Source organism: Amblyomma mixtum, chromosome 5, assembly GCF_055824585.1.
Source record: "Amblyomma mixtum isolate Tamu chromosome 5, ASM5582458v1, whole genome shotgun sequence".
NCBI classification, from domain to species: Eukaryota; Metazoa; Arthropoda; class Arachnida; order Ixodida; family Ixodidae; genus Amblyomma; species Amblyomma mixtum.
Genome location: NC_143016.1, coordinates 96,081,584 through 96,089,130, shown reverse-complemented (window position 1 = coordinate 96,089,130; position 7,547 = coordinate 96,081,584). Strand labels below are relative to the sequence as shown.

Below are 7,547 nucleotides of genomic sequence, written 5' to 3'. Positions count from 1 at the left end.
GAAGCGTAGAAAGCTGTAGGTTGCTCTGACTGGGGTCCATGATTAACAGGGGCCGCCGGATCCAAAAAGCGTAAAGAAGGGCCCAAAAAGTACCGAGCCAGGATTCGCGCCGGAGACGCGTTTCCTAGCAGGATACGCAAAATACTCTTCAACGCTAACAGCGAGGACGTGACGGACAAATTTGGAAAGGCAAACCCTCCTCTCTCCCGTGGTTGTCCAAGAACAGCGCGGGCCACAAGCTCGGTTCCGCCTGACCAAAAGAACGAAAAAACTGTAGTCTGCACTCGCCTTATGACACGGAGGGGTGGTTTAACAGTGTAGCAGAGGTACCAGAAGGCACCGAGCATGACGGACTGAACCCGGTAGCGCCTCTCAAGCAGAGGCAAATCGAATGTCTGCGCCCTTCGCACACGAGCTGTAATGTCTTCGACGACCGAAGACCACACACCATTCCATATTCCAGCACAGTCGTAGGTCACACCTAAAATGCGCATCTGCGCGCACCACTGCAAAGGTATTGAAGATGTAATACGAGTCTGGGTAAACCCCACAAAAAAGTAACAACTCTTCGAGTAATTAAGAGCAGCCCCAGACAAGGAGGCGTACTCACGGAAAACATTTAAAGTTTCAAGCAGGCTGCGTTCATCAGCTAAGTACAGAGTGATGTCGTCTGCATAAGCAGTGACGCGTACACAGTAAAAAATTTTACACCCCTAAGGGTGTAAATGGCTTGTCGCATGGGGAGCACCCTAGGGGTGAGTATATTGACACCCATTTGACTGGGGTGTTGCATCTGCACCCTTCCAAGTGGGGTGCTGGGACAACACCCTATTGCTAGGGGTGCTGAACCTGCACCCTTCAAAGAGGGTGTGGCTGGGACCACACCCTTTTGCTAGGCACCCTGAACCTGGACCCTTCAAGGAAGGATGTTTCCCATATGGCAGGTGTGTTCCTGTGACAGTTCGCAACCCTATTGGAACTGGTAATGGAAAACATGGTGGACTGCTGGTGGACGGCTGGGAGATGTTGGGGCAGGGGCCATGCGGCCACGTTACATCTGTCACAATGAGACATCAAAAAATTTCGAAAAAGCTGAAGCTTGTAGAGCCAGTTTTATTTTGTCTTCATGCTCCTCTTGCTCTTCTTTACTGCTTGCCAATGCAGCTGGGCCCCAAGAAAGAGCCTTGTTGATGTACTGCCGGCGCATGAGGGCATTGGAAAACTGGGCGATGCACTCTGCAGAAAAGATTCAAGTGAAAAAAATTAGGATCCACAAGTTTTTTTTCCTTGCCTGTATTACTGTGCTAAAAAAGTAAGCACTGTATTGTGGCCACAGGAATAAAGTGAGCCTAAATCAAGAACCACTGAAGCTATTCACACTCAAAAAGAAAAATAATTTGAGGTTCATACTCCATATATCATATGCTCATCATTAAGTATCATCATCAGCAGCATAACTAGCACCACCGCAAGACAAAGGTCTCGCCTATGTCCCTACAAATAAGCGTGATGTGTGCCATAATGAGCAAAATACAAAAAAGTCATTTTTATTGTTCTCTGACGGCTTTTAGTGGGGTATTAATAAGAGGGACAATATAAAGGTAACATCATAAAGGTGAGAGCAGTAGCACAGCTGAGACGTCGCAGACGATACATTAAGACAGAAAAGAGGCATACACTTCATGATATATCAGTTGCGAAAAAATAAAAACAGCAGCAAACAAAACGTAAAACAAACCAGTATCAATGCTCCAAGTGACATCACTTATTTCCTGAATTTTGAGGGACCACATGGAACGAAAATGTGGTGAGGTAGCCCATTTAATCTTCAATGGGAACAGGAAAAAATTCTTGAATTAGTGGTGGTGGCGTCCTGGTTTGGGGCAGGGCAGCAGAAGTTAACAAAGTTGTGGAAAAGTAATGCAGAGTATATGGAATACGCCTAAACGAGCGATTTCCCCTTTTATGCAGTAATGTCTGGTGGTCAAGTGAGATGACTGATTACACATAATCTGTACCGAGTGTCGCTGTTGGATTAAGGGAGTTGGTGGCATAGCTTCAAACAGTTTGGCGCAAATTTGGAAGAGCTAAAAATTACTTCAGCTTGGAGTCAAAATTTTTGTGCCTAAACTGCACAGCATGGCAAGAGCACACAGGCCTAGGCATCTCCTGATGAGCCCGAGTACCTTTGCGGTGCCAGCAGCATGCATTGTGACATGCTCCAAGCATGTGGAGCTGCATTTGGTTAAGGTTTCTCCATACCATTAACCCTAGAGCTGGAAAAGGAGGTCAATACGTTGTGACAAAAAACGCAGACAAGACAAGGATGAGGAAGAAATAGATACGACGGCATGAGTGCTGACTTTCAACAAGGTGTATTGGAAAGCACGTCAAAATATAAACACTGCGGCCTAAAGAAACAACGAACAAAGGGCACCTTGTGTCAACCACATTGCATGTGTTGAAAACAAAACAAAAACTGATTAAGAAGCATTTAAGAACATGAACTCTTCCTTAGCGAGCGATAAAGAAGGTGCGCTAACACAGTGATTGAGGTTTTTTGAAATTTCGGCGGCCTCGATTATCTCATGCACAAACTTTTCTGTGTCTGTCAGACACAATGCAGCACGTGAATTCTGGTTCACAGCGTTCAGGATCTGTCTGTCTGCCCAATGTAAACATAGCCGCATTTCAAGAGGATCGAACACACTGTCTTCTGTGCAGTGTACGAAGGGACTCTGATAGCTGATCTTAGTTGACTGCTTACACACGTCCTGAAGCTTCTTAGGTGTGGAGAAAACATCAATGCCAACTCGACTGCCTATTTTCTTTAGCCAGTGCGATGAATTGTGAATAAAGTGAACAGGTTCTTTTGAGATTTACAATCTCAACGAGGGCAAAACAGGAATGTTTCAACTTCTGCTTAAAGCAATCGGCTACAGACACTAACAAAGGTTATGAATATTCAGTGCACGCATTCTTTATCGCTCCCTAAGAAAGAGTTCATGCTCTTAAATGCTTTATATTTAACTTTTGTTTTGTTTTCAACAGATCCAATGTGAATGTTACAAGGCGCCCTTTCTTCACTCTTTTTTTAGGCCACAATGTATATATTTTGACGTGCTTTCCAAAAAACCTCGTTGAAAGTCAGCGCTCGTGCCGTTGCATTTCTTCCTCATTCTTGTCTTCTTTGTACTCTTTTGTCACGATGAATTACCAACAAGCCCATTCATCCGTCGTGCAAAAGTGAATACAGTCGGGGTAGCTGAGATAGTTGGGGCATTCTTCTGAATAATGCAGTCATAATAACATGGTTGGGACATAAAGACAGGGACTGTTATTGAATGGCTAATATTGGTGTACTTTGGTAATATGCTTGGTTTGGTTTATGGGGGTTTAACATCCCAAAGTGACTCAGGATATGAGGGATGCCGTATGATTTTGCATATTGATATACTGGGCTTCATAAGACAAGCAGTACAACAGGAAGCAATGAATCTACACTAATATCAAAGAATGAAGGCTCAGGCATGAGAGTGTAGCTAAAAGGTTATATTGAGAAATTCAAGTCGATGACACTCGCCTAAAATAATCTAAATTTGGGTGAAAATCTGTTGTAAATTCAAAAAGTTGGATTCCACATAAGTAAAGAGAATGGGAGCTGTGATGACTGGTATACAAAAATTAGTTTGAATTATGGTGGCAAGTAATATGCAGACTCATTTCGTGCTCTAACAGTTCATGTGAAATGCACATCAATAAAATAGGAGAACAGTTTGAGGGGTCAGAACGGTTTCCAGTCTTAATGGTTGACAGGTTGGCTTAAGGTTGTCAGGGATAAAACAAAGAGGTGTGGATTGGCTAAAATTTATTCGTAAAATGTGGTTCCACACATCCTTAGTAGTTTAAAGTATGTCAGAAGGCTTCTCACCCACTACTCAGGTACTCGAAAGCTTGTGATTATCAATGAGTTCTGAGACATGATGAGGAGTAATGGTTAATGCAGTAAAATGGGCAACAAATTACTGATTTTCTCAAGAAAGCCCCCATGGAACATGCTGTCAAACATAAATTCCCAAGGATTCTTCAATTAAGCCCGAAATGTCAGTTTATGAGCAGCCACTTTGTTATAACCATCACACACGAAAAAGAGAGACACCAGAGGCCCTCCTTATTCACTGAAAACAAGGGAGAACCATGAGACATCATTCCAGCACACAAAATTACACGGATGAAGATAATAGCTCCATGGATGCTGGATTTCAACTGAGGCTTATTCCACAACACAGGCTTTTTATGTGCAAAGGTGTACTAGTGATCCCTGGGGCTGAGAAGTATATCCGCTACCAGATAATTATTCATGGTGGCAAAAACTGAAACACACAAAAAAAAACATAGGGACAAAGGTACCTTGCCACACACATTCAACACATCGGCACGCCTATGCATCACCTCCCTGGCTGACCCAACAAACACATTTGCCTTGAGATAATCTAGTTCCTTTTTCCGGAGTGCTACAGAAGGGCTGCTGACATAATTATCTTTTTCAGCAGAGATACAAAACGCTTCAAAAATTTCCCTGCTCTTCCAAGTGCTAAACTTGCACGCTTGGCATGCATGCAGGCCGATGCGTTCAGCTTGAGTGGCAAGATACCCTTCCGCCTAACCTTGAATAATTGTTACCTGGTCGAGGAAATACTTTTCAGCCCCAGGGATCATTAGTACCGCTTTGCATGTAAAAAGCCCATGTTATGGAATAAACCTCACCTGAAGTCCGGGGTTCGTGGTGTCTACTCTTTTTGTTTATGTGTTTTTGTACACTCGAATGATGTCTCATAATTCTACCCAGAACCAAATAGCCCACCTCTCCATGCTTAGCAGAAACAAGACAGCAGTAATGAAACCAGTTATCTCATGTGTCCACTTTTTTTTTACACCTGGGACCTGCGATGAGTGGCACAACAACGCATATTTAAGTTAACACGCATGCATCATAATGTTAATATTCATAGTCGAAAAAGTATCACACAATGTAGCCGAAAACATGCACACATTTCGCACTTCATGCATAGAATGCAACATTTAAAAGAAGACCAATTTTGGATGTAAAACTTCAAATGGCCTGCAACAGGCCTATTCTAACGACCAACTAATATTACTCATATAAACATATGAGGCCAGAGCTATCCAAACTGTTCCAAGCAGTACCATTAAGGAAGAGAGCAATGAAAGTAAAAGAACACTTCATGACAACCACAAAAACAATGCACAATGCAGTAACTTACAACACAGCTTTTGACTCCATATGGTGGCCACAAAATCCATGCCATTGACTCGTACTGGAAGACAGATGTGCCACCTGCAGATAGATACCAATTTCCCATTATCAGTGTGACAGGAATACAGAAACAAGCATGCGAACTCGGTCCGACAGTGAATATCGCATGAATGTAAAAAGATCAGGAAAAATATACTTGCCCAAGTATACGCCTCAACACAAAGGAAAACTATCCTGTTTGAAGTGCATCAGTTCCCCTAGCAATAATAAAGGATTCTTGCTATGAGGAAAATAAATCTGCAAACGGCCGTTCGAACGCGTAGATATAAACATCGTAATAACTGAGAGAATTATTGCGCCACTTCCTTTTCTCAAAAACCAATTTTCAACTAAAGCAGAGCGATCAAAATGCAAGATCCTATACTATGGGTAACCAGAAACGCGATCGGCATCATAGAAAAAAAGATGTTCACATACTGATTTAAAAATTAAATCCTGAGGGCCGGAAATTAACTTTAGTTGGTAACTGCAACCTGAGACAGTGCTTTGGATATTGTGGGGCTTGAATTCAGACGCAAAAAATGGGCACTGATAGTATTGGAGGGCTCCAGATTAATTTAGACGACCTAGAATTTCTTAACGTGAGCTGACATCGCACAGCACAGGGGCTTTCTTTTTTTATTTCACCTCAATCGAAATGCGGTTACTGCGATGAGGATCGACCCCACAACCTTGGGTTCAACAGCCTAGCACCAAGCAAAAACCGCGGCGCATAGAAAGTGTTTGAATCCCCGCGTCCTCAAAGTGCTAACGCTATCTCGAAAGACAATCATACATTTTACGCGCAGCCTAAGTGCCGATCCTTGAAACGTGCGCGGTGGTGTGAACAAGCATGGGCAGAAACGCGTAGAACGAGTCATATACGTTGAAAAACCGGTGCTCAACAAGAAAAAAAAAACGCGCAAACAGGCTCATGCGCATACTAAAATTATGCAAAGCTAGCGCACGCACGGTAGCATCCCCTTCGCCAAAACAAGTACCGACAATTCTTGGCAGAGCAACTCACCGCGGCGACATTTGGCCAGCCAGCGACAAACAAGCGCATTAAACGCTTTTTAGAGCATTGAACACGAATAATGCAGCAGTACGACAGGTCACCGTTCGGGCATTATATGCTTCGGATAATGCACAAGAGTACTGCTTACCTTTTCAGACGATTGCGTGGTCGTGCAGAACGCTGTTAGCCTTCGTGTCACGGGCACTACACCAACCAGTGCGAGTTCAGCACGAGTGCTGCGTAGTCGGCACACTCTACCACGTAGTCACACAGAAGAAAATATTCCAGGCCTCATTTCGAACCTTTCAACCGCGACACTCCACGCATCTTTGTGCCTGGACACCCATCCTGCACTACACAAAGCGCTCAGACTGAAAAGTTAGAGACCAGAAAAATGACCCTTTGCCTCGACTAGGGTATGTCGACAGCACTACGCGATTGTGCACCCTTGTGCAAGAAGAAACACACGCAAACCACAACACATTTCACAACGGCTCACAATCCAAGTAGCGAATTTTAACAAACGTCGAAGCGTGTCACAGCCATGGTCACAGCGTCCGAACCGCCATGAGGGTTATACAGAAAAACAGCTACCGGCAGCCACCTGGCGGTGACAAGCAGTTTCTGTTTCGGTTTCGATGTGAAAAAGTTTTTTTTCTTACTTTTTATTTTATTTTTGGTATTATAATTGGGTATTCTGCCGTCTCGGTGCCCGAAGAAATTTCAGCGCTTGCCAGCAATTACCACTGGTATAAACGCGCGGATTAACGAAGCAACAGCAGCTTGCGCTGCTGTTGCTTCCCAAGGCAAGAACATTAATCAGACATCCTCCGCATCTTACTCCCAAGTCGGCTTGCAGCAACATCCTGCTTACTGGATTGTATAAATGGGTGATTATAAAGAATGTTTCTCACGGAACCACATGGGATCATTTTTGATACCTATACAGAAACAAAAACTTTCCGAGCTTGCGTCACAAAAGCATGCTTGCAGGTCCAGGACAAAGCAATTTTTAGCCTTTCATCATATGACATTCTAAATTGCTTGCTGCATGCTTCTACACATGCATTGCACTTACTGAACTTTTTTCATTATCACATGTTCCTCAATTACAAAGTGTTAATTTTTCTGTGAATGCTTGCAGTGTAATATGCTGCATTTGGTCTTGTTTCCACTTTTTATGCTTCACTTTTCTGGTGATTAAAATCATTT

The 7,547-nt window shown here is 43.4% G+C and overlaps 1 long non-coding RNA gene across 1 annotated transcript; it reads right to left on the bottom strand.

Annotated features, from left to right (window-relative positions):
* Positions 1-852: 852 nt before the first annotated feature.
* Positions 853-6,872, bottom strand: LOC149343093 (uncharacterized). Its single transcript, XR_016282695.1, has 3 exons — positions 6,484-6,872; positions 5,286-5,359; positions 853-1,236 (listed from the first exon to the last, which is right to left on the bottom strand). It is a non-coding gene; the product is annotated as an uncharacterized LOC149343093 (long non-coding RNA).
* Positions 6,873-7,547: the final 675 nt, after the last annotated feature.